Raw genomic sequence first — 26,436 nt, forward strand, 5'->3', positions numbered from 1 at the left:
CTCATTTCTATGTTTCATGGTAAGATATAATATGATTTGCGAAGTGTTATGTATTCCTCGTCTACACTTCAAGTGAATGTAAATGCGATACTTCCTTGCAAGGAAATAGCGTTTGCAGATGACTACATACCGTAGCAATAGTGTTCTTATGTTTCTTAAAACGCGATATCGCATCTCATTTCTATGTTTCATGGTAAGATATAATATGATTTGTGAAGTGTTATGTATTCCTCGTCTACACTTCAAATGAATGTAAATGCGTCAATTCTTTGCAAGGAAATAGCGTTTGCAAATGTCTACCTATCGTAGCAATAGTGTTCTAATGCTTCTTAAAACGCGATATCGCATCTCAGTTCTATGTTTCATGATAAGATATAATATGATTTGCGAAGTGTTATGTTTTCCTCGTCTACACTTCAAATGAATGTAAATGCGATACTTCCATGCAAGGAAATAGCGTTTGCAGATGTCTACGTATCGTAGCAATAGAGTTCTTATGACTCTTAAAACGCGATATCGCATCTCATTTCTATGTTTCATGGTAAGGTATAATATGATTTGCGAAGTGTTATGTATTCCTCGTCTACACTTCAAGTGAATGTAAATGCGACACTTCCTTGCAAGGAAATAGCGTTTGCAGATGTCTATGTATCGTAGCAATAGATTTCTAATGCTTCTTAAAACGCGATATCGCATCTCATTTCTATGTTTCATGGTAAGATATAATATGATTTGCGAAGTGTCATGTATTCCTCGTCTACACTTCAAATGAATGTAAATGCGACACTTCCATGCAAGGAAATAGCGTTTGCAGATGACTACATACCGTAGCAATAGTGTTCTTATGTTTCTTAAAACGCGATATCGCATCTCATTTCTATGTTTCATGGTAAGATATAATATGATTTGTGAAGTGTTATGTATTCCTCGTCTACACTTCAGATGAATGTAAATGCGTCACTTCTTTGCAAGGAAATAGCGTTTGCAAATGTCTACCTATCGTAGCAATAGTGTTCTAATGCTTCTTAAAACGCGATATCGCATCTCAGTTCTATGTTTCATGGTAAGATATAATATGATTTGCGAAGTGTTATGTTTTCCTCGTCTACACTTCAAATGAATGTAAATGCGACACTTCCTTGTAAGGAAATAGCGTTTGCAGATGTCTACCTATCGTAGCAATAGAGTTCTAATGCTTCTTAAAACGCGATATCGCATCTCATTTCTATGTTCCATGGTAAGATATAATATGATTTGCGAAGTGTTATGTATTCTTCGTCTACACTTCAAATGAATGTAAATGCGACACTTCCTTGCAAGGAAATAGCGTTTGCAAATGTCTACCTATCGTCGCAATAGTGTTCCAAAGCTCCTTAAAACGCGATATCGCATCTCAGTTCTATGTTTCATGGTAAGATATAATATCATTTGCGAAGTGTTATGTTTTCCTCGTCTACACTTCAAATGAATGTAAATGCGACACTTCCTTGTAAGGAAATAGCGTTTGCAAACGTCTACCTACCGTAGCAATAGTGTTCTAATGCTTCTTATAACGCGATATCGCATCTCATTCCTATGTTTCATGGTAAGATATATTATGATTTGCGAAGTGTTATGCATTCCTCGTCTACGATTCAAATGAATGTAAATGCGACACTTCCTTGCAAGGAAATTGCGTTTGCAGATGTCTACGTATCGTAGCAATAGAGTTCTTATGATTCTTAAAACGCGATATCGCATCTCATTTCTATGTTTCATGGTAAGATATAATATGATTTGCGAAGTGTTATGTATTCCTCGCCTACACTTCAAATGAATGTAAATGCGACACTTCCTTGCAAGGAAATAGAGTTTGCGAATGTCTACCTATTGTAGCAATAGTGTTCTAATGCTTCTTAAAACGCGATATCGCATCTCATCGCTATATTTCATGGTAAGATATAATATGATTTGCGAAGTGTTATGTATTCCTCGTCTACACTTCAAATGAATGTAAATGCGACACTTCCTTGTAAGGAAATAGCGTTTGCAGATGTCTACCTATCGTAGCAATAGAGTTCTAATGCTTCTTAAAACGCGATATCGCATCTCATTTCTATGTTTCATGGTAAGATATAATATGATTTGCGAAGTGTTATGTTTTCCACGTCTACACTTCAAATGAATGTAAATGCGACACTTCCTTGTAAGGATATAGCGTTTGCAGATGTCTACCTATCGTAGCAATAGAGTTCTAATGCTTCTTAAAACGCGATATCGCATCTCATTTCTATGTTTCATGGTAAGATATAATATGATTTGCGAAGTGTCATGTATTCCTCGTCTACACTTCAAATGAATGTAAATGCGACACTTCCTTGCAAGGAAATAGCGTTTGCAGATGTCTACGTATCGAAGCAATAGAGTTCAAATGCTTCTTAAAACGAGATATTGCATCTCATATCTATGTTTCATGATAAGATATAATATTCATTGCGAAGTGTTATGCATTCCTCGTCTACGATTCAAATGAATGTAAATGCGACACTTCCTTGCAAGGAAATAGCGTTAGCAGATGTCTACGTATCGAAGCAATAGAGTTCAAATGCTTCTTAAAACGAGATATTGCATCTCATTTCTATGTTTCATGGTAAGATATATTATGATTTGCGAAGTGTTATGTATTCCTCGTCTACACTTCAAATGAATGGAAATGCGACACTTCCTTGCAAGGAAATAGCGTTTGCAGATGTCTACGTACCGTAGCAATAGAGTTCAAATGCTTCTTAAAACGAGATATTGCATCTCATATCTATGTTTCATGATAAGATATAATATTCATTGCGAAGTGTTATGCATTCCTCGTCTACGATTCAAATGAATGTAAATGCGACACTTCCTTGCACGGAAATAGCGTTTGCAGATGTCTACGTATCGTAGCAATAGAGTTCTTATGATTCTTAAAACGCGATATCGCATCTCATTTCTATGTTTCATGGTAAGATATAATATGACTTGCGAAGTGTTATGTATTCCTCGTCTACACTTCAAATGAATGTAAATGCGACACTTCCTTGCAATGAAATAGCGTTTGCGAATGTCTACCTATCGTAGCAATAGTGTTCTAATGCTTCTTAAAACGCGATTTCGCATCTCATCTCTATATTTCATGGCAAGATATAATATGATTTGCGAAGTGTTATGTATTCCTCGTCTACACTTCAAATGAATGTAAATGCGACACTTCCCTGCAAGGAAATAGCGTTTTCAGATGTCTACGTATCGAAGCAATAGAGTTCAAATGCTTCTTAAAACGAAGTATTGCATCTCATTTCTATGTTTCATGGTAAGATATATTATGATTTGCGAAGTGTTATGTATTCCTCGTCTTCACTTCAAATGAATGTAAATGCGACACTTCCTTGCAAGGAAATAGCGTTTGCAGATGTCTACGTACCGTAGCAACAGAGTTCTTATGATTCTTAAAACGCGATATCGCATCTCATTTCTATGTTTCATGGTAAGATATAATATGATTTGCGAAGTGTTACGTATTCCTCGTCTACACTTCAACTGAATGTAAATGCGACACTTCCTTGCAAGGAAATAGCGTTTGCAAATGTCTACCTATCGCCGCAATAGTGTTCCAAAGCTCCTTAAAACGCGATATCGCATCTCAGTTCTATGTTTCATGGTAAGATATAATATGATTTGCGAAGTGTCATGTATTCCTCGTCTACACTTCAAGTGAATGTAAATGCGACTCTTCCTTGCAAGGAAATAGCGTTTGCAGATGTCTACGTATCGAAGCAATAGAGTTCAAATGCTTCTTAAAACGAGATATAGCATCTCATATCTATGTTTCATGATAAGATATAATATTCATTGCGAAGTGTTATGCATTCCTCGTCTACGATTCAAATGAATGGAAATGCGACACTTCCTTGTAAGGAAATAGCGTTTGCAGATGTCTACCTGTCGTAGCAATAGAGTTCTAATGCTTCATAAAACGCGATATCGCATCTCATTTCTATGTTTCATGGTAAGATATAATATGATTTGCGAAGTGTTATGTATTCCTCGTCTACACTTCAAATGAATGTGAATGCGACACTTCCTTGCAAGGAAATAGCGTTTGCAGATGTCTACGTATCGAAGCAATAGAGTTCAAATGCTTCTTAAAACGAGATATTGCATCTCATATCTATGTTTCATGATAAGATATAATATTCATTGCGAAGTGTTATGCATTCCTCGTCTACGATTCAAATGAATGTAAATGCGACACTTCCTTGCACGGAAATAGCGTTTGCAGATGTCTACGTATCGTAGCAATAGAGTTCTTATGATTCTTAAAACGCGATATCGCATCTCATTTCTATGTTTCATGGTAAGATATAATATGACTTGCGAAGTGTTATGTATTCCTCGTCTACACTTCAAATGAATGTAAATGCGACACTTCCTTGCAATGAAATAGCGTTTGCGAATGTCTACCTATCGTAGCAATAGTGTTCTAATGCTTCTTAAAACGCGATATCGCATCTCATCTCTATATTTCATGGCAAGATATAATATGATTTGCGAAGTGTTATGTATTCCTCGTCTACACTTCAAATGAATGTAAATGCGACACTTCCTTGTAAGGAAATAGCGTTTGCAGATGTCTACCTATCGTAGCAATAGAGTTCTAATGCTTCTTAAAACGCGATACCGCATCTCATTTCTATGTTTCATGGTAAGATATAATATGATTTGCGAAGTGTTATGTTTTCCTCGTCTACACTTCAAATGAATGTAAATGCGACACTTCCTTGTAAGGATATAGCGTTTGCAAATGTCTACCTATCGTAGCAATAGTGTTCTAATGCTTCTTAAAACGCGATATCGCATCTCAGTTCTATGTTTCATGGTAAGATATATTATGATTTGCGAAGTGTTATGTATTCCTCGTCTACACTTCAAATGAATGTAAATGCGACACTTCCTTGCAAGGAAATAACGTTTGCAGATCTCTACGTACCGTAGCAACAGAGTTCTTATGATTCTTAAAACGCGATATCGCATCTCATTTCTATGTTTCATGGTAAGATATAATATGATTTGCGACGTGTTATGTATTCCTCGTCTACACTTCAAATGAATGTGAATGCGACACTTCCTCGCTAGGAAATAGCGTTTGCAGATGTCTACGTATCGTAGCAATAGATTTCCAATGCTTCTTAAAACGCGATATCGCATCTCATTTCTATCTTTCATGGTAAGATATAATATGATTTGCGAAGTGTCATGTATTCCTCGTCTACACTTCAAATGAATGAAAATGCAATACTTCCTCGCTAGGAAATAGCGTTTGCAGATGTCTACGTATCGTAGCAATAGAGTTCAAATGCTTCTTAAAACGAGATATTGCATCCCATTTCTATGTTTCATGGTAAGATATATTATGATTTGCGAAGTGTTATGTATTCCTCGTCTACACTTCAAATGAATGTAAATGCGACACTTCCTTGCAAGGAAATAGCGTTTGCAGATGTCTACCTATCGTAGCAATAGTGTTCTAATGCTTCTTAAAAGGCGATATCGCATCTCATTTCTATGTTTCATGGTAAGATATAATATGATTTGCGAAGTGTTACGTATTCCTCGTCTACAATTCAAAGGAATGTAAATGCGACACTTCCTTGCAAGGAAATAGCGTTTGCGAATGTCTACCTATCGTAGCAATAGTGTTCTAATGCTTCTTAAAAGGCGATAACGCATCTCATTCCTATGTTTCATGGTAAGATATATTATGATTTGCGAAGTGTTATGTATTCCTCGTCTACACTTCAAATGAATGTAAATGCGACACTTCCTTGTAAGGAAATAGCGTTTGCAGATGTCTACGTATCGAAGCAATAGAGTTCAAATGCTTCTTAAAACGAGATATTGCATCTCATATCTATGTTTCATGATAAGATATAATATTCATTGCGAAGTGTTATGCATTCCTCGTCTACGATTCAAATGAATGTAAATGCGAAACTTCCTTGCACGGAAATAGCGTTTGCAGATGTCTACGTATCGTAGCAATAGAGTTCTTATGATTCTTAAAACGCGATATCGCATCTCATTTCTATGTTTCATGGCAAGATATAATATGATTTGCGAAGTGTTATGTATTCCTCGTCTACACTTCAAATGAATGTAAATGCGACACCTCCTTGCAAGGAAAGAGCGTTTGCGAATGTCTACGTATCGAAGCAATAGAGTTCAAATGCTTCTTAAAACGAGATATTGCATCTCATATCTATGTTTCATGATAAGATATAATATTCATTGCGAAGTGTTATGCATTCCTCGTCTACGATTCAAATGAATGTAAATGCGAAACTTCCTTGCACGGAAATAGCGTTTGCAGATGTCTACGTATCGTAGCAATAGAGTTCTTATGATTCTTAAAACGCGATATCGCATCTCATTTCTATGTTTCATGGCAAGATATAATATGATTTGCGAAGTGTTATGTATTCCTCGTCTACACTTCAAATGAATGTAAATGCGACACCTCCTTGCAAGGAAATAGCGTTTGCAGATGTCTACGTATCGAAGCAATAGAGTTCAAATGCTTCTTAAAACGAGATATTGCATCTCATTTCTATGTTTCATGGTAAGATATATTATGATTTCGGAAGTGTTATGTATTCCTCGTCTACACTTCAAATGAATGTAAATGCGACACTACCTTGCTAGGAAATAGCGTCTGCAGATGTCTAGGTATCGCAGCAACAGAGTTCTAATGATTCTTAAAACGCGATATCGCATCTCATTTCTATGTTTCATGGTAAGATATAATATGATTTGCGAAGTATCATGTATTCCTCGTCTACACTTCAAATGAATGTAAATGCGACACTTCCTCGCTAGGAAATAGCGTTTGCAGATGTCTACGTATCGTAGCAATAGATTTCTAATGCTTCTTAAAACGCGATATCGCATCTCATTTCTATGTTTCATGGTAAGATATAATATGATTTGCGATGTATCATGTATTCCTCGTCTACACTTCAAATGAATGTAAATGCGACACTTCCTCGCTAGGAAATAGCGTTTGCAGGTGTCGATGTATCGTAGCAATAGATTTCCAATGCCTCTTAAAACGCTATATCGCATCTCATTTCTATGTTTCATGGTAAGATATAATATGATTTGCGAAGTATCATGTATTCCTCGTCTACACTTCAAATGAATGTAAATGCGACACTTCCTCGCTAGGAAATAGCGTTTGCAGATGTCTACGTATCGTAGCAATAGAGTTCTAATGCTTCTTAAAACGCGATATTGCATCTCATTTCTATGTTCCATGGTAAGATATAATATGATTTGCGAAGTATTATGTATTCCTCGTCTACACTTCAAATGAATGTGAATGCGACACTTCCTCGCTAGGAAATAGCGTTTGCAGACGTCTGCGTATCGTAGCAATAGATTTCCAATGCTTCTTAAAACGCGATATCGCATCTCATTTCTATGTTTCATGGTAAGATATAACATGATTTGCGAAGTGTCATGTATTCCTCGTCTACACTTCAAATGAATGTAAATGCGACACTTCCTTGCTAGGAAATAGCGTCTGCAGTTGTCTAGGTATCGTAGCAATAGAGTTCTAATGCTTCTTAAAACGCGTTATCGCATCTCATTTCTATGTTTCATGGTAAGATATAATATGATTTGCGAAGTATCATGTATTCCTCGTCTACACTTCAAATGAATGTGAATGCGACACTTCCTTGCAAGGAAGTAGCGTTTTCGAATGTCTACCTATCGTAGCAATAGTGTTCTAATGATTCTTAGAACGCGATATCGCATCTCATCTCTATGTTTCATGGTAGGATATAATACGATTTGCGAAGTGTTATGTATTCCTCGTCTACACATCAAATGAATGTAAATGCGACACTTCCTTGCAAGGAAATAGCGTTTACAGATGTCAACGTATCGAAGCAATAGAGTTCAAATGCTTCTTAAGACGCGATATCGCATCTCATTTCTATGTTTCATGGTAACATACATTATGATTTGCGAAGTGTTATGTATTCCTCGTCTACACTTCAAATGAATGTAAATGCGACACTTACTTGCAAGGAAATAGCGTTTGCAGTTGTCTACGTATCGTAGCAATAGAGTTCTTATGATTCTTAAAACGCGATATCGCATCTCATTTCTATGTTTCATGGTAAAATATAATATGATTTGCGAAGTGTCATGTATTCCTCGTCTACACTTCAAATGAATGTAAATGCGACACTTCCTCGCTAGGAAATAGCGTTTGCAGATGTCAACGTATCGTAGCAATAGAGTTCTTATGATTCTTAAAACGCGATATCGCATCTCATTTCTATGTTTCATGGTAAGATATAATATGATTTTCGAAGTGTTATGTATTCCTCGTCTACACTTCAAATGAATGTAAATGCGACACTTCCTTGCAAGGAAATAGCGTTTGCGAATGTCTGTCTATCGTAGCAATAGTGTTCTAATGCTTCTTAAAACGCGATATCGCATCTCATTTCTATGTTTCATGGTAAGATATAATATGATTTGCGAAGTGTTATGCATTCCTCGTCTACGATTCAAATGAATGTAAATGCGACACTTCCTTGCAGGGAAATAGCGTTTGCAGATGTCTACGTATCGTAGCAATAGAGTTCTTATGATTCTTAAAACGCGATATCGCATCTCATTTCTATGTTTCATGGTAAGATATAATATGATTTGCGAAGTGTCATGTATTCCTCGTCTACACTTCAAATGGATGTAAATGCGACACTACCTTGCTAGGAAATGGCGTCTGCACATGTCTAGGTATCGCAGCAATAGAGTTCTAATGCTTCTTAAAACGCGATATCGTATCTCATTTCTATGTTTCATGGTAAGATATAATATGATTTGCGAAGTGTTATGTATTCCTCGTCTACACTTCAAATGAATGTGAATGCGACACTTCCTCGCTAGGAAATAGCGTTTGCAGATGTCTACGTATCGTAGCAATAGGTTTCCAATACTTCTTAAAACGCGATATCGCATCTCATTTCTATGTTTCATGGTAAGATATAATATGATTTTGAAGTGTCATGTATTCCTCGTCTACACTTCAAATGAATGTAAATGAGACACTTCCTTGCAAGGAAATAGCGTTTGCAGATGTCTACGTATCGTAGCAATAGATTTCTAATGCTTCTTAAAACGCGATATCGCATCTCATATCTATGTTTCATGGTAAGATATAATATGAATTGCGAAGTGTCATGTATACCTCGTCTACACTTCAAATGAATGTAAATGCGACACTTCCTTGCAAGGAAATAGCGTTTGCGAATGTCTGTCTATCGTAGCAACAGTGTTCTAATGCTTCTTAAAACGCGATATCGCATCTCATTTCTATGTTTCATGGTAAGATATAATATGATTTGCAAAGTGTTATGCATTCCTCGTCTACGATTCAAATGAATGTAAATGCGACACTTCCTTGCAAGGAAATAGCGTTTACAGATGTCTACGTATCGTAGCAATAGAGTTCTTATGATTCTTAAAACGCGATATCGCATCTCATTTCTATGTTTCATGGTAAGATATAATATGATTTGCGAAGTGTCATGTATTCCTCGTCTACACTTCAAATGGATGTAAATGCGACACTACCTTGCTAGGAAATAGCGTCTGCAGATGTCTAGGTATCGCAGCAATAGAGTTCTAATGCTTCTTAAAACGCGATATCGTATCTCATTTCTATGTTTCATGGTAAGATATAATATGATTTGCGAAGTGTCATGTATTCCTCGTCTACACTTTAAATGAATGTGAATGCGACACTTCCTTGCAAGGAAGTAGCGTTTTCGAATGTCTACCTATCGTAGCAATAGTGTTCTAATGATTCTTAGAACGCGATATCGCATCTCATCTCTATGTTTCATGGTAGGATATAATACGATTTGCGAAGTGTTATGTATTCCTCGTCTACACATCAAATGAATGTAAATGCGACACTTCCTTGCAAGGAAATAGCGTTTGCAGATGTCAACGTATCGAAGCAATAGAGTTCAAATGCTTCTTAAAACGCGATATCGCATCTCATTTCTATGTTTCATGGTAACATACATTATGATTTGCGAAGTGTTATGTATTCCTCGTCTACACTTCAAATGAATGTAAATGCGACACTTACTTGCAAGGAAATAGCGTTTGCAGATGTCTACGTATCGTAGCAATAGAGTTCTTATGATTCTTAAAACGCGATATCGCATCTCATTTCTATGTTTCATGGTAAGATATAATATGATTTGCGAAGTGTTATGTATTCCTCGTCTACACTTCAAATGAATGTGAATGCGACACTTCCTTGCAAGGAAATAGCGTTTGCGAATGTCTACCTATCGTAGCAATAGTGTTCTAATGCTTCTTAAAAGGCGATAACGCATCTCATTCCTATGTTTCATGGTAAGATATATTATGATTTGCGAAGTGTTATGTATTCCTCGTCTACACTTCAAATGAATGTAAATGCGACACTTCCTTGTAAGGAAATAGCGTTTGCAGATGTCTACGTATCGAAGCAATAGAGTTCAAATGCTTCTTAAAACGAGATATTGCATCTCATATCTATGTTTCATGATAAGATATAATATTCATTGCGAAGTGTTATGCATTCCTCGTCTACGATTCAAATGAATGTAAATGCGAAACTTCCTTGCACGGAAATAGCGTTTGCAGATGTCTACGTATCGTAGCAATAGAGTTCTTATGATTCTTAAAACGCGATATCGCATCTCATTTCTATGTTTCATGGCAAGATATAATATGATTTGCGAAGTGTTATGTATTCCTCGTCTACACTTCAAATGAATGTAAATGCGACACCTCCTTGCAAGGAAATAGCGTTTGCGAATGTCTACGTATCGAAGCAATAGAGTTCAAATGCTTCTTAAAACGAGATATTGCATCTCATATCTATGTTTCATGATAAGATATAATATTCATTGCGAAGTGTTATGCATTCCTCGTCTACGATTCAAATGAATGTAAATGCGAAACTTCCTTGCACGGAAATAGCGTTTGCAGATGTCTACGTATCGTAGCAATAGAGTTCTTATGATTCTTAAAACGCGATATCGCATCTCATTTCTATGTTTCATGGCAAGATATAATATGATTTGCGAAGTGTTATGTATTCCTCGTCTACACTTCAAATGAATGTAAATGCGACACCTCCTTGCAAGGAAATAGCGTTTGCAGATGTCTACGTATCGAAGCAATAGAGTTCAAATGCTTCTTAAAACGAGATATTGCATCTCACTTCTATGTTTCATGGTAAGATATATTATGATTTCGGAAGTGTTATGTATTCCTCGTCTACACTTCAAATGAATGTAAATGCGACACTACCTTGCTAGGAAATAGCGTCTGCAGATGTCTAGGTATCGCAGCAAAAGAGTTCTAATGATTCTTAAAACGCGATATCGCATCTCATTTCTATGTTTCATGGTAAGATATAATATGATTTGCGAAGTATCATGTATTCCTCGTCTACACTTCAAATGAATGTAAATGCGACACTTCCTCGCTAGGAAATAGCGTCTGCAGATGTCTAGGTATCGCAGCAATAGAGTTCTAATGCTTCTTAAAACGCGATATCGCATCTCATTTCTATGTTTCATGGTAAGATATAATATGATTTAAGAAGTGTTATTAATTCCTCGTCTACACTTCAAATGAATGTGAATGCGACACTTCCTCGCTAGGAAATAGCGTTTGCAGGTGTCGACGTATCGTAGCAATAGATTTCCAATGCCTCTTAAAACGCTATATCGCATCTCATTTCTATGTTTCATGGTAAGATATAATATGATTTGCGAAGTATCATGTATTCCTCGTCTACACTTCAAATGAATGTAAATGCGAAACTTCCTCGCTAGGAAATAGCGTTTGCAGATGTCTACGTATCGTAGCAATAGATTTCCAATGCTTCTTAAAAGAGGATATCGCATCTCATTTCAATGTTTCATGGTAAGATATAATATGATTTGCGAAGAGTTATGTATTCCTCGTCTACACTTCAAATGAATGTGAATGCGACACTTGCTCGCTAGGAAATAGCGTTTGCAGATGTCTACGTATCGTAGCAATAGGTTTCCAATACTTCTTAAAACGCGATATCGCATCTCATTTCTATGTTTCATGGTAAGATATAATATGATTTGCGAAGTGTTATGTATTCCTCGTCTACACTTCAAATGAATGTAAATGCGACACTTCCTTGCAAGGAAATAGCGTTTGCGAATGTCTACCTATCGTAGCAATATTGTTCTAATGCTTCTTAAAACGCGATATCGCATCTCATCTCTATATTTCATGGCAAGATATAATATGATTTGCGAAGTGTTATGTATTCCTCGTCTACACTTCAAATGAATGTAAATGCGACACTTCCTTGCTAGGAAATAGCGTTTGCAGATGTTTACGTATCGTAGAGATAGAGTTCTAATGCTTCTTAAAACGCGATATCGCATCTCATTTCTACACTTCAAACGAATGTAAATGCGACACTTCCTTGCAAGGAAATAGCATTTGCAGATGTATACGTATCGTAGGGATAGAGTTCTAATGCTTCTTAAAACGTGATATCGTATCTCATTTCTATGTTTCATGATAAGGAATAATATTCATTGCGAAGTGTTATATAAACCTCGCATTCACTTCAAAAGTATGTAAATGCGACACTTCCTTGCAAGAAACTGGCATTTGCAGATGTTTACGTATCGTAGGGATAGAGTTCTAATGCTTCTTAAAACGCGATATCGCATCCCATTTCTATGTTGCAAGACGGGATATAATATTCATGGTAAAGTGTTATGTATTCCTCGTCTACACTTCAACTGAATGTAAATGCGACACTTCCTTGCTAGGAAATAGCGTCTGCAGATGTCTAGGTATCGTAGCAATAGTGTTCTAATGCTTCTTAAAACGCGATATCGCATCTCAATTCTATGTTTCATGGTAAGATATAATATGATTTGCGAAGTGTTATGTATTCCTCGTCTACACTTCAAATGAATGTAAATGCGACACTTCCTTGCTAGGAAATAGCGTTTGCAGATGTCTACGTATCGTAGGGATAGAGTTCTAATGCTTCTTAAAACGTGATATCGTATCTCATTTCTATGTTTCATGGTAAGATACAATATGATTGGCGAAGTGTTATGTATTCCTCGCCTACACTTCAAATGAATGTGAATGCGACACTTCCTTGCTAGGAAATAGCGTTTGCAGATGTCTACGTATCGTAGCAATAGAGTTCTAATGCTTCTTAAAACGTGATACCGCATCTCACTTCTATGTTGCATGATGAGATGTAATATTCATTGCGATGTGTTATGCATTCCTCGTCTACACTTCAAATGAATGTAAATGCGACACTTCCTTGCTAGGAAATAGCGTTTGCAGATGTTTACGTATCGTAGAGATAGAGTTCTAATGCTTCTTAAAACGCGATATCGCATCTCATTTCTACACTTCAAACGAATGTAAATGCGACACTTCCTTGCAAGGAAATAGCGCTTGCAGATGTCTACGTATCGTAGCAATAGATTTCTAATGCTTCCTAAGACGCGATATCGCATCGCATTTCTGTGTTGCATGATAGGATATAATATTCTTTGTAAAGTGTTATGTATACCTCGTATTCTCTTCAGAAGAATGTAAATGCGACAACTCCTTGCAAGGAAATAGCGTTTGCAGATGTTTACGTATCGTAGGGATAGAGATCTAATGCTTCTTAAAAGGCGATATCGCATCTCATTACTATGTTGCATGATAAGATATAATATTCTTTGTAAAGTGTTATGTATACCTCGTATTCTCTTCAGAAGAATGTAAATGCGACAACTCCTTGGAAGGAAATAGCGTTTGCAGATGTTTACGTATCGTAGGGATAGAGATCTAATGCTTCTTAAAACGCGATATCGCATCTCATTACTATGTTGCATGATAAGATATAATATTCATTGTAATGTGTTATGTATACCTCGTATTCACTTCAGAAGAATGCAAATGCGACACTTCATTGCAAGGAAATAGCGTTTGCAGATGTCTACGAATCGAAGCAATAGATTTCAAATACTTCTTAAATCGAGATATCACATCTCAATTATGTTTCATGATAAGATTTAGTATTCATTGCGAAATGTTATGCATTCCTCGTCTACGATTCAAATGAATGTAAATGCGACACTTTCTTAATAGGAATTAAAGTTTGCAGATGTTTACGTATCGTAGGGATAGAGTTCTAATGCTTCTTAAAACGCGATATCGCATCTCATTTCTATGTTGCATGATAGAATATAATATTCATTGTAAAGTGTTATGTATACCTCGTATTCACTTCAGAAGAATGTAAATGCGACACTTCCTTGCTAGGAAATAGCGTTTGCAGATGTCTACGAATCGAAGCAATAGAGTTCAAATGCTTCTTAAAACGAGATATCGCATCTCATATCTATGTTTCATGATAAGATTTAATATTCATTGCGAAGTGTTATGCATTCCTCGTCTACGATTCAAATGGATGTAAATGCGACACTTCCTTGCTAGGAAATAGCGTTTGCAGATGTTTACGTATCGTAAGGATAGAGTTCTAATGCTTCTTAAAACGCGATATCGCATCTCATTTCTATATTGCATGATAGGATATAATATTCATTGTAAAGTGTTATGTATACCTCGTATTCACTTCAGAAGAATGTAAATGCGACACTTCCTTGCTAGGAAATAGCGTTTGCAGATGTTTACGTATCGTAGAGATAGAGTTCTAATGCTTCTTAAAACGCGATATCGCATCTCATTTCTACACTTCAAACGAATGTAAATGCGACACTTCCTTGCAAGGAAATAGCGCTTGCAGATGTCTACGTATCGTAGCAATAGATTTCTAATGCTTCCTAAGACGCGATATCGCATCGCATTTCTGTGTTGCATGATAGGATATAATATTCTTTGTAAAGTGTTATGTATACCTCGTATTCTCTTCAGAAGAATGTAAATGCGACAACTCCTTGCAAGGAAATAGCGTTTGCAGATGTTTACGTATCGTAGGGATAGAGATCTAATGCTTCTTAAAACGCGATATCGCATCTCATTACTATGTTGCATGATAAGATATAATATTCTTTGTAAAGTGTTATGTATACCTCGTATTCTCTTCAGAAGAATGTAAATGCGACAACTCCTTGGAAGGAAATAGCGTTTGCAGATGTTTACGTATCGTAGGGATAGAGATCTAATGCTTCTTAAAACGCGATATCGCATCTCATTACTATGTTGCATGATAAGATATAATATTCATTGTAATGTGTTATGTATACCTCGTATTCACTTCAGAAGAATGCAAATGCGACACTTCATTGCAAGGAAATAGCGTTTGCAGATGTCTACGAATCGAAGCAATAGATTTCAAATACTTCTTAAATCGAGATATCGCATCTCAATTATGTTTCATGATAAGATTTAGTATTCATTGCGAAATGTTATGCATTCCTCGTCTACGATTCAAATGAATGTAAATGCGACACTTTCTTAATAGGAATTAAAGTTTGCAGATGTTTACGTATCGTAGGGATAGAGTTCTAATGCTTCTTAAAACGCGATATCGCATCTCATTTCTATGTTGCATGATAGAATATAATATTCATTGTAAAGTGTTATGTATACCTCGTATTCACTTCAGAAGAATGTAAATGCGACACTTCCTTGCTAGGAAATAGCGTTTGCAGATGTCTACGAATCGAAGCAATAGAGTTCAAATGCTTCTTAAAACGAGATATCGCATCTCATATCTATGTTTCATGATAAGATTTAATATTCATTGCGAAGTGTTATGCATCCCTCGTCTACGATTCAAATGAATGTAAATGCGACACTTCCTTGCTAGGAAATAGCGTTTGCAGATGTTTACGTATCGTAAGGATAGTGTTCTAATGCTTCTTAAAACGCGATATCGCATCTCATTTCTATATTGCATGATAGGATATAATATTCATTGTAAAGTGTTATGTATACCTCGTATTCTCATCAGAAGAATGTAAATGCGACTCTTCCTTGCAAGGAAATAGCGCTTGCAGATGTCTACGTATCGTAGCAATAGATTTCTAATGCTTCCTAAAACTCGATATCGCATCACATTTCTATGTTTCATGGTAAGATATATTATGATTTGCGAAGCGTTATGTATTTCTCGTCTACACTTCAAATGAATGTAAATGCGACGCTTCCTTGCTAGGAAATAGCGTTTGCAGATGTCTACGTATCGTAGCAATAGATTTCTAATGCTTCTTAAAACGCGATATCGCATCACAATTCTATGTTTCATGGTAAGATATAATATGATTTGCGAAGTGTTATGTATACCTCGTCTACGATTCAAATGGGTGTAAATGCGACACTTTCTTGCTAGGAAATAGCGTTTGCAGATGTCTACGTATCGTAGCAATAGAGTTCTAATGCTGCTTAAAACGCGATATCGCATCTCATTTCTATGTTGCATGATAGGATATAATATTCATTGTAAAGTGTTATGTATACCTCGTATTCTCTTCAGAAGAATGTAAATGCGGCTCTTCCTTGCTAGGAAATAGCGTTTGCAGTTGTCTACGTATCGTAGCAATAGAGTTCTAATGCTTCTTAAAACGTGATACCGCATCTCACTTCTATGTTGCATGATGAGATGTAATATTCATTGCGATGTGTTATGTATTCCTCGTCTACACTTCAAATGAATGTAAATGCGACACTTCCTTGCTAGGAAATAGCGTTTGCAGATGTCTACGTATCGTAGGGATAGAGTTCTTATGCTTCTTAAAACGCGTTATTGCATCTCATTTCTATGTTTCATGGTAAGATATAATATGATTTGCGAAGTGTTATGTATTTCTCGTCTACACTTTAAATGAATGTGAATGCGACACTTCCACGCTAGGAAGTAGCGTTTGCAGATGTTTACGTATCGTAGCAAAAGCTTTCTAATGCTTCTTAAAACGCGATATCGCATCTCATTTCTATGTTTCATGGTAAGATATAATATGATTTGCGAAGTATCATGTATTCCTCGTCTACGATTCAAATGAATGTAAATGCGACACTTCCTTGCTAGGAAATAGCGTTTGCAGATGTTTACGTATCGTAGAGATAGAGTTCTAATGCTTCTTAAAACGCGATATCGCATCTCATTTCTACACTTCAAACGTATGTAAATGCGACACTTCCTTGCAAGGAAATAGCATTTGCAGATGTCTACGTATCGTAGGGATAGAGTTCTAATGCTTCTTAAAACGTGATATCGTATCTCATTTCTATGTTTCATGATAAGGAATAATATTCATAGCGAAGTGTTATATAAACCTCGCATTCACTTCAAAAGTATGTAAATCTGACACTTCCTTGCAAGAAACTGGCATTTGCAGATGTTTACGTATCGTAGGGATAGAGTTCTAATGCTTCTTAAAACGCGATATCGCATCTCATTTCTATGTTGCATGACGGGATATAATATTCATGGTAAAGTGTTATGTATTCCTCGTCTACACTTCAACTGAATGTAAATGCGACACTTCCTTGCTAGGAAATAGCGATTGCAGATGTCTACGTATCGTAGCAATAGAGTTCATATGATTCTTAAAACGCGATATCGCATCTCGTTTCTATGTTTCATGGTAAGATATAATATGATTTGCGAAGTGTCATGTATTCCTCGTCTACACTTCAAATGAATGTAAATGCGGCACTTCCTTGCAAGGAAATAGCGTTTGCAGATGTCTACGTATCGTAGCAATAGAGTTCTTATGATTCTTAAAACGAGATATTGCATCTCATTTCTATGTTTCATGGTAAGATGTAATATGATTTGCGAAGTGTAATGCATTCCTCGTCTACACTTCAAATGAATGTGAATGCGATACTTCCTCGCTAGGAAATAGCATTTGCAGATGTCTACCTATCGTTAGCAATAGCTTTCTAATGCTTCTTAAAACGCGATATCGCATCTCATTTCTATGTTTCATGGTAAGATATAATATGATTTGCGAAGTGTCACGTATTCCTCGTCTACACTTCAAATGAATGTAAATGCGACACTTCCTTGCAAGGAAATAGTGTTAGCAGATGTCTACGTATCGTAGCAATAGTTTTCTAATGCTTCTTAAAACGCGATATCGCATCTCATTTCTATGTTTCAAGGTAAGATATAATATGATTTGCGAAGTGTCATGTATTCCTCGTCTACACTTCAAATGAATGTAAATGAGACACTTCCTTGCAAGGAAATAGCGTTTGCAGATGTCTACGTATCGAAGCAATAGAGTTCAAATGCTCCTTAAAACGCGATATCGCATCTCATTTCTATGATTCATGGTAAGATATAATATGATTTGCGAAGTGTTATGTATTCCTCGCCTACACTTCAAATGAATGTAAATGCGACACTTCTTTGTTAGGAAATAGCGTTTGCAAATGTCTACGTATCGTAGCAATAGTGTTCATATGATTCTTAAAACGCGATACCGCATCTCATTTCGATGTTTCATGGTAAGATATAACATTATTTGCGAAGTGTTTTGTATTCCTGGTCTACACTTCAAATGAATGTGAATGCGACACTTCCTTGCTAGGAAATAGCGATTGCAGATGTCTACGTATCGTAGCAATAGAGTTCATATGATTCTTAAAACGCGATATCGCATCTCATTTCTATGTTTCATGGTAAGATATAATATGATTTGCGAAGTGTCATGTATTCCTCGTCTACACTTCAAATGAATGTAAATGAGACACTTCCTTGCAAGGAAATAGCGTTTGCAGATGTCTAGGTATCGTAGCAATAGAGTTCTAATGCTTCTTAAAACTCGATATCGCATCTCATTTCTATGTTTCATGGTAAGATGTAATATGATTTGCGAAGTGTTATACATTCCTCGTCTACGATTCAAATGAATGTGAATGCGACACTTCCTCGCTTGGAAATAGCGTTTGCAAATGTCTACCTATCGTAGCAATAGTATTCTAATGCTTCTTAAAACGTGACATGGCATCTCATTTCTATGTTTCATGGTAAGATATAATATGATTTGCGAAGTGTTATGTATTCATCGCCTACACTCCAAATGAATGTAAATGCGACACTTCTTTGCTAGGAAATAGCGTTTGCAAATGTCTATCTATCGTAGCAATAGTGTTCTAATGCTTCTTAAAACGCGATATCGCATCTCATTTCTATGTTTCATGGTAAGATATAATATGATTTGCGAAGTATCATGTATTCCTCGTCTACACTTCAAATGAATGTAAATGCAACACTTCCTTGCTAGGAAATAGCGTGTGCAGATGTCTAGGTATCGTAGCAATAGTGTTCTAATGCTTCTTAAAACGCGATATCGCATCTCAATTCTATGTTTCATGGTAAGATATAACATGATTTGCGAAGTGTTATGTATTCCTCGTCTACACTTCAAATGAATGTGAATGCGATACCTCCTCGCTAGGAAATAGCGTTTGCAGATGTCTACGTATCGTAGCAATAGAGTTCTAATGCTTCTTAAAACTAGATATTGCATCTCATATCTATGTTTCATGATAAGATATAATATTCATTGCGGAGTGTTATGCATTCCTCGTCTACGATTCAAATGAATGTAAATGCGACACTTCCTTGCTAGGAAATAGCGTTTGCAGATGTCTACGTATCGAAGCAATAGAGTTCAAATGCTTCTAAAAACAAGATATCGCATCTCAATTCTATGTTTCATGGTAAGATATAATATTCATTGCGAAGTGTTACGCATTCCTCGTCTACGAATCAAATGAATGTAAATGCGACACTTCCTCGCAAGGAAATAGCGTTTGCAGATGTCTACGTATCGTAGCAATAGAGTTCTTATGATCCTTAAAACGCGATATCGCATCTCATTTCTATGTTTCATGGTAAGATATAATATGATATGCGAAGTGTTATGTATTCCTCGTCTACACTTCAAATGAATGTAAATGCGACACTTCCTTGCTAGGATATAACGTTTGGAGATGTCTACGAAGCGAAGCAATAGAGTTCAGATTCTTCATAAAACGAGATATCGCATCCCATTTCTATGTTTCATGATAAGGTATAATATTCATTGCGAAGTGTCATGTAAACCTCGCATTCACTTCAAAAGAATGTAAATGCGACACTTCCTTGCAAGAAAATAGCGTTTGCAGATGTCTACGTATCGCAGCAATAGAGTTCAAATGCTTCTTAAAACGACATATCGCATCTCATTACTATGTTCCATGGTGAGATATAATATTCATTGCGATGTGTCATGTAATCCTCCTTTATGCTTCAAATGAATGTAAATGCGACACATCTTTGATAGGAGATATCGATTGCAGATGTCTACGTATCGTATGGATGGAGTTCTAATGCTTCTTAAAACGAGATATCGCGTCTCATTTCTATGTGTCACGATAAGGTATAATATTCATTGCGAAGTGTTATGTATTCCTCGTCTACACTTCAAATGAATGTAAATGCAACACTTCCTTGCTAGGAAATAGCGTGTGCAGATGTCTAGGTATCGTAGCAATAGTGTTCTAATGCTTCTTAAAACGCGATATCGCATCTCAATTCTATGTTTCATGGTAAGATATAACATGATTTGCGAAGTGTTATGTATTCCTCGTCTACACGTCAAATGAATGTAAATGCGACACTTCCTTGCTAGGAAATAGCGTTTGCAGATGTCTACGTATCGAAGCAATAGAGTTCAAATGCTTCTAAAAACAAGATATCGCATCTCAATTCTATGTTTCATGATAAGATGTAATATTCATTGCGAAGTGTTATGTATTCCTCGCCTACACTTCAAGTGAATGTAAATGCGACACTTCCTTGCTAGGAAATAGCGTTTGCAGATGTCTACGTATCGTAGCAATAGAGTTCATATGATTCTTAAAACGCGATATCGCATCTCATTTCTATGTTTCATGGTAAGTTATAATATGATTTGCGAAGTGTCACGTATTCCTCGTCTACACTTCAAATGAATGTAAATGCGACACTTCCTTGCAAGGAAATAGTGTTAGCAGATGTCTACGTATCGTAGCAATAGTTTTCTAATGCTTCTTAAAACGCGATATCGCATCTCATTTCTATGTTTCAAGGTAAGATATAATATGATTTGCGAAGTGTCATGTATTCCTCGTCTACACTTCAAATGAATGTAAATGAGACACTTCCTTGCAAGGAAATAGCGTTTGCAGATGTCTACGTATCGAAGCAATAGAGTTCAAATGCTCCTTAAAACGCGATATCGCATCTCATTTCTATGATTCATGGTAAGATATAATATGATTTGCGAAGTGTTATGTATTCCTCGCCTACACTTCAAATGAATGTAAATGCGACACTTCTTTGTTAGGAAATAGCGTTTGCAAATGTCTACGTATCGTAGCAATAGAGTTCATATGATTCTTAAAACGCGATACCGCATCTCATTTCTATGTTTCATGGTAAGATATAACATGATTTGCGAAGTGTTTTGTATTCCTCGTCTACACTTCAAATGAATGTGAATGCGACACTTCCTTGCTAGGAAATAGCGATTGCAGATGTCTACGTATCGTAGCAATAGAGTTCATATGATTCTTAAAACGCGATATCGCATCTCATTTCTATGTTTCATGGTAAGATATAATATGATTTGCGAAGTGTCATGTATTCCTCGTCTACACTTCAAATGAATGTAAATGCGACACTTCCTTGCAAGGAAATAGCGTTTGCAAATGTCTACCTATCGTAGCAATAGTATTCTAATGCTTCTTAAAACGTGACATCGCATCTCATTTCTATGTTTCATGGTAAGATATAATATGATTTGCGAAGTGTTATGTATTCATCGCCTACACTCCAAATGAATGTAAATGCGACACTTCTTTGCTAGGAAATAGCGTTTGCAAATGTCTATCTATCGTAGCAATAGTGTTCTAATGCTTCTTAAAACGCGATATCGCATCTCATTTCTATGTTTCATGGTAAGATATAATATGATTTGCGAAGTATCATGTATTCCTCGTCTACACTTCAAATGAATGTAAATGCAACACTTCCTTGCTAGGAAATAGCGTGTGCAGATGTCTAGGTATCGTAGCAATAGTGTTCTAATGCTTCTTAAAACGCGATATCGCATCTCAATTCTATGTTTCATGGTAAGATATAACATGATTTGCGAAGTGTTATGTATTCCTCGTCTACACTTCAAATGAATGTGAATGCGATACTTGCTCGCTAGGAAATAGCGTTTGCAGATGTCTACGTATCGTAGCAATAGAGTTCTAATGCTTCTTAAAACTAGATATTGCATCTCATATCTATGTTTCATGATAAGATATAATATTCATTGCGGAGTGTTATGCATTCCTCGTCTACGATTCAAATGAATGTAAATGCGACACTTCCTTGCTAGGAAATAGCGTTTGCAGATGTCTACGTATCGAAGCAATAGAGTTCAAATGCTTCTAAAAACAAGATATCGCATCTCAATTCTATGTTTCATGGTAAGATATAATATTCATTGCGAAGTGTTACGCATTCCTCGTCTACGAATCAAATGAATGTAAATGCGACACTTCCTCGCAAGGAAATAGCGTTTGCAGATGTCTTCGTATCGTAGCAATAGAGTTCTTATGATCCTTAAAACGCGATATCGCATCTCATTTCTATGTTTCATGGTAAGATATAATATGATATGCGAAGTGTTATGTATTCCTCGTCTACACTTCAAATGAATGTAAATGCGACACTTCCTTGCTAGGATATAACGTTTGGAGATGTCTACGAAGCGAAGCAATAGAGTTCAGATTCTTCATAAAACGAGATATCGCATCCCATTTCTATGTTTCATGATAAGGTATAATATTCATTGCGAAGTGTCATGTAAACCTCGCATTCACTTCAAAAGAATGTAAATGCGACACTTCCTTGCAAGGAAATAGCGATTGCAGATGCCTACGTATCGTTAGCAATAGCTTTCTAATGATTCTTAAAACGCGATATCGCATCTCATTTCTATGTTTCATGGTAAGATATAATATGATTTGCGAAGTGTCATGTATTCCTCGTCTACACTTCAAATGAATGTAAATGCGACACTTCCTTGCTAGGAAATAGCAATTGCAGATGTCTACGTATCGTAGCAACAGCTTTCTAATGCTTCTTAAAACGCGATATCGAATCTCATTTCTATGTTTCATGGTAAGATATAATATGATTTGCGAAGTGTCATGTATTCCTCGTCTACACTTCAAATGAATGTAAATGCGACACTTCCTTGCAAGGAAATAGCGTTTGCAAATGTCTACCTATCGTAGCAATAGTATTCTAATGCTTCTTAAAACGTGACATCGCATCTCATTTCTATGTTTCATGGTAAGATATAATATGATTTGCGAAGTGTTATGTATTCATCGCCTACACTCCAAATGAATGTAAATGCGACACTTCTTTGCTAGGAAATAGCGTTTGCAAATGTCTATCTATCGTAGCAATAGTGTTCTAATGCTTCTTAAAACGCGATATCGCATCTCATTTCTATGTTTCATGGTAAGATATAATATGATTTGCGAAGTATCATGTATTCCTCGTCTACACTTCAAATGAATGTAAATGCAACACTTCCTTGCTAGGAAATAGCGTGTGCAGATGTCTAGGTATCGTAGCAATAGTGTTCTAATGCTTCTTAAAACGCGATATCGCATCTCAATTCTATGTTTCATGGTAAGATATAACATGATTTGCGAAGTGTTATGTATTCCTCGTCTACACTTCAAATGAATGTGAATGCGATACTTCCTCGCTAGGAAATAGCGTTTGCAGATGTCTATGTATCGTAGCAATAGAGTTCTAATGCTTCTTAAAACTAGATATTGCATCTCATATCTATGTTTCTGGATAAGATATAATATTCATTGCGGAGTGTTATGCATTCCTCGTCTACGATTCAAATGAATGTAAATGCGAAACTTCCTTGCTAGGAAATAGCGTTTGCAGATGTCTACGTATCGAAGCAATAGAGTTCAAATGCTTCTAAAAACAAGATATCGCATCTCAATTCTATGTTTCATGTTAAGATATAATATTCATTGCGAAGTGTTACGCATTCCTCGTCTACGAATCAAATGAATGTAAATGCGACACTTCCTCGCAAGGAAATAGCGTTTGCAGATGTCTACGTATCGTAGCAATAGAGTTCTTATGATCCTTAAAACGCGATATCGCATCTCATTTCTATGTTTCATGGTAAGATATAATATGATATGCGAAGTGTTATGTATTCCTCGTCTACACTTCAAATGAATGTAAATGCGACACTTCCTTGCTAGGATATAACGTTTGGAGATGTCTACGAAGCGAAGCAATAGAGTTCAGATTCTTCATAAAACGAGATATCGCATCCCATTTCTATGTTTCATGATAAGGTATAATATTCATTGCGGAGTGTCATGTAAACCTCGCATTCACTTCAAAAGAATGTAAATGCGACACTTCCTTGCAAGGAAATAGCGTTTGCAGATGTCTACGTATCGCAGCAATAGAGTTCAAATGCTTCTTAAAACGACATATCGCATCTCATTACTATGTTCCATGGTGAGATATAATATTCATTGCGATGTGTCATGTAATCCTCCTTTACGCTTCAAATGAATGTAAATGCGACACATCTTTGATAGGAGATATCGATTGCAGATGTCTACGTATCGTATGGATGGAGTTCTAATGCTTCTTAAAACGAGATATCGCGTCTCATTTCTATGTGTCATGGTAAGATATAATATGATTTGCGAAGTGTCACGTATTCCTCGTCTACACTTCAAATGAATGTAAATGCGACACTTCCTTGCAAGGAAATAGTGTTAGCAGATGTCTACGTATCGTAGCAATAGTTTTCTAATGCTTCTTAAAACGCGATATCGCATCTCATTTCTATGTTTCAAGGTAAGATATAATATGATTTGCGAAGTGTCATGTATTCCTCGTCTACACTTCAAATGAATGTAAATGAGACACTTCCTTGCAAGGAAATAGCGTTTGCAGATGTCTACGTATCGAAGCAATAGAGTTCAAATGCTCCTTAAAACGCGATATCGCATCTCATTTCTATGATTCATGGTAAGATATATTATGATTTGCGAAGTGTTATGTATTCCTCGCCTACACTTCAAATGAATGTAAATGCGACACTTCTTTGTTAGGAAATAGCGTTTGCAAATGTCTACGTATCGTAGCAATAGAGTTCATATGATTCTTAAAACGCGATACCGCATCTCATTTCTATGTTTCATGGTAAGATATAACATGATTTGCGAAGTGTTTTGTATTCCTCGTCTACACTTCAAATGAATGTGAATGCGACACTTCCTTGCTAGGAAATAGCGATTGCAGATGTCTACGTATCGTAGCAATAGAGTTCATATGATTCTTAAAATGCGATATCGCATCTCATTTCTATGTTTCATGGTAAGATATAATATGATTTGCGAAGTGTCATGTATTCCTCGTCTACACTTCAAATGAATGTAAATGAGACACTTCCTTGCTAGGAAATAGCGTCTGCAGATGTCTAGGTATCGTAGCAATAGAGTTCTAATGCTTCTTAAAACGCGATATCGCATCTCATTTCTATGTTTCATGGTAAGATGCAATATGATTTGCGAAGTGTTATGTATTCCTCGCCTACACTTCAAATGAATGTAAATGCGCCACTTCCTTGCTAGGAAATAGCGTCTGCAGATGTCTAGGTATCGTAGCAATAGAGTTCTAATGCTTCTTAAAACTCGATATCGCATCTCATTTCTATGTTTCATGGTAAGATGTAATATGATTTGCGAAGTGTTATACATTCCTCGTCTACGATTCAAATGAATGTGAATGCGACACTTCCTCGCTTGGAAATAGCGATTGCAGATGCCTACGTATCGTTAGCAATAGCTTTCTAATGATTCTTAAAACGCGATATCGCATCTCATTTCTATGTTTCATGGTAAGATATAATATGATTTGCGAAGTGTCATGTATTCCTCGTCTACACTTCAAATGAATGTAAATGCGACACTTCCTTGCTAGGAAATAGCAATTGCAGATGTCTACGTATCGTAGCAACAGCTTTCTAATGCTTCTTAAAACGCGATATCGAATCTCATTTCTATGTTTCATGGTAAGATATAATATGATTTGCGAAGTGTCGTGTATTCCTCGTCTACACTTCAAATGAATGTAAATGCGACACTTCCTTGCAAGGAAATAGCGTTTGCAAATGTCTACCTATCGTAGCAATAGTATTCTAATGCTTCTTAAAACGTGACATCGCATCTCATTTCTATGTTTCATGGTAAGATATAATA

The sequence above is a fragment of the Xylocopa sonorina genome, chromosome 4 (assembly GCF_050948175.1).
Source record: "Xylocopa sonorina isolate GNS202 chromosome 4, iyXylSono1_principal, whole genome shotgun sequence".
NCBI classification, from domain to species: domain Eukaryota; kingdom Metazoa; phylum Arthropoda; class Insecta; order Hymenoptera; family Apidae; genus Xylocopa; species Xylocopa sonorina.